At 27.7% G+C, this 3194-nt stretch overlaps 1 protein-coding gene across 1 annotated transcript in view; it reads right to left on the reverse strand.

Moving 5' to 3' along the window:
• Positions 1-3194, reverse strand: part of LOC106462390 (centromere protein L-like) — a 25463-nt gene that overhangs the window by 7331 nt on the left and 14938 nt on the right. The gene's annotated exons all lie outside the window — the stretch shown is intronic.

Genomic DNA, 3194 nt, shown 5'->3' on the forward strand with positions numbered 1-3194 from the left:
AAATCTTGGTTTGAAATAAATAAATGGCATCCTAAGAATTTAACATGGCTAAGAAAGCCACTAGGGGGACATTCTGAGCTACCTCCTTGAAATCTTGGTTTGAAATAAATAAATGGCATCCTAAGAATTTAACATGGCTAAGAAAGCCACTAGGGAGACATTCTGAGCTTTTGATCAGTTATTCATGTCACATAGAGAAGTAAGTTTATATAAGGGAGCGATTCCAAAAATGAAAAAAAAGGTGGGTGGGGTGCCACTGCATTTGATTTATTACATGAGCAATATCTTAGCAAATAGAAAAGATAAGACCTTCTGATTTTATATTCCAGCTTGTCAATATCTGTACTTTGAGTTTCTAATTCGTACAAAACTGTAGACTTATTATTTAGATAATAATTATTTAGATTTTATTTAGATTTTTTTTAATATTTGCTTTTAAATTAAGAAATTGAGTAATGTATAATTCTAAAATTTGAATTATATTCTACAGTTTGATACCAAACTTATTGACAAATTCCTGAAATAGTAGTTCAATAAAATTTTGATTGTGAGTAAACAAACAAGACGATACCTATGACTCATCTCAAAAGGGTTAAACAAAACGTTGTACATAGTAGCTTCTTCTGTCCATTGGAGCAAACTATTATGGTGAAGTACAGGGTGGTACATTTATCAGATGTATTACTTCAATAAAATATACTGAATGTCTAGTCTATCATACAAGATGCAAGAGGGGTTGAGTAGAATAGGTAAGAAACATAAAATATACACTAAAACTAATATTTTAATGTTGAAAAAAGGGCACTGGTATAACTCTAAACTCCTCTTCCTTTCCCAAGAGGTATATGTTTAATTAATCAACAGTTTTGTTAAAAAAGATTTTGATAATAATGCTCTCTTGTTATGTTTTGTTACAATTGAAGGTCCATATTTATTTTCTAATCAACCTATTAGTGTTATTCTATTTTATTTTGCTGTTTATTTATTTTGTTTAATTAAGCAACAACTTTTTGTGTAAAATAAAAGTTTTCAATCTAATACAAACTAGTATTTAAGGTGGCATCGTCAGTAAATTGTGTAAGTTAGTACTATCAACGATTAGAACCTTAATTCAAAAAGTTGTTCCAGTCTTCCCTTTGTTACAACCATAATTGTTTTTGTCTGCTTAACTTTAAAATTCATTGAACTCAGTTTCAGACTTAGTCATACTCTTCTAAACAAACTGCAGCTTCTGGTTCTTTGCTCAAATCTAGGAAAATTTCACATTTCTTTTGTAACAACCAAACATTTACCTATACTTATATGTTTAATGGTAGAAATAAATTATTTATGCATTTTGTTCTCAATTTTCAATACCTGATTTGTCAATCTTGAATGCTATTATGTTTTTTCTTTTAATGCTGACTAAATTAAATTCAACTGCAATTTCTAAGTTTCACTACAAATATCTAGCCTTTTTTTCCACTCTTTTAAACTATAAAATAACCCTAAGAGAAGAGAGTATAAATATATTTTTAATTCAGAATAAGTTAAATTGACAATTTCCAACTTGCTATTACATTCTCCTTAGATGCTATTCTCTAGCAATATTTCCAGTACCTCAATTAAATTTATCATGCCTTAAACAAATACCTTACAGCTAACTGAACAAGACAGAGTGTTGTGATCAAACATATAGTTTGATGAAACTTAAAAGGCATAGAATGCAATAACAATGTCCAAGATAAAAAATAGTTAAGACACAAAAACGAAACAGTCAAAATATCTCTGGAAATTCAAAATTTTCAGCTTATAAATAAGAAAGTGGGTCCCTAAGTAAGTTATGCGAGTAATTCACTATCACTTCCACAGTGAGAAAAACATATATTTGTATTTCATCAACTTATGAATATGAAGAGTTGAATTTTTTAATCATACTTGCTATCTTGCAGTATCTTAAAATGTAAGGAAGGTTAATAATACTATATTACCATAAAAAAGTTTACAGAGATAACTTTGTTGATTTTCATGAATATTAACCATTTCCAGACGATTCATCTTATTTGTTGACTCGCATTCAAAATTTTATTGAACTACTATTTTATGACTTTATGTCAATAAGTTTGTTATCAAACTATAGATTATAATTCAAATTTTAATATCATACATTACTCAATTTCTTAATTTAAAAGTAACTATAAAAAAAAAATTAAACATTGATTTTTGTGTGCCACATGGTATGTTGAATGCAGCACTGGTTCAAATTAGATGTTTGTGATGTCAAAATATTAAGTCTATAGTTTCTTACAAATAAGGAACTCCAATTACCAATACTGACCAGCTAGAATATAAAATAAGAACCTCTTATCTTTTCTATTTGCTAAGATATTGCTCATGTAATAAATCAAACGCAGTGGCACCCCGCCCACCTCTTTTCATTTTTGGAAATGCTCCCTTATATAAACTTACTCCTACATATATATATAACATGAATAACTGATCGCAAACTCAGAATGTCTCCCTAGTGGCTTTCTTAGCCATTTTAAGTTCTTAGAATGCCATTTAGTTATTTCAAACCAAGATTTCAAGAAGGTAGGTTGTGTCTTTAGTCTACTCGAAATTTCATATTTTTTTAGACTGATATATAGCTCAGTTACTATGGTTGATAAATTATAGTGGAATTATATGGTATTGATATAGTAATTTATGATTTTTTGGTTATTCACCTGTATATATAAAACCTAAAAAAAAGGTCAATATAATAAAAATAATAAATGTATATATGTATAATGTCATGAGATTTAAGCTATTTAGCCTAAACACTTATGTTTTCGTGTTATAATCTGTTATCATTCTATAATGAAAAAGACATAACTTATATTTATTTCCTAATTTTTTATGGTTGTTACGAGATTGGTCAAATCTACAAAATCCATACAGAGATTTGTTACTCAAAATAACAAATAAAAATATAAAGTTTTTTCTTAAAAAATGTTTGATAACTATCTGGACATTATAAAGATATTGCATGTGAAATTTGAAAATTTTCTGATGCATTAAAGAATTTTTAATCTTAAAATGAAAATTACTTTGCATGTTGGATAGGCAAGATGTGAAAAAAAAAAAGGCACGAGAAAAACATTGCTTTACAAACCTTAAGACTTTATAAAAGAATTTGATATTTTGCATATGAAAGCATTGTAATGTTTATTGAT

This window comes from Limulus polyphemus, unplaced genomic scaffold, assembly GCF_000517525.1.
Source record: "Limulus polyphemus unplaced genomic scaffold, Limulus_polyphemus-2.1.2 Scaffold1155, whole genome shotgun sequence".
In the NCBI taxonomy this organism is placed as follows: Eukaryota; Metazoa; Arthropoda; class Merostomata; order Xiphosura; family Limulidae; genus Limulus; species Limulus polyphemus.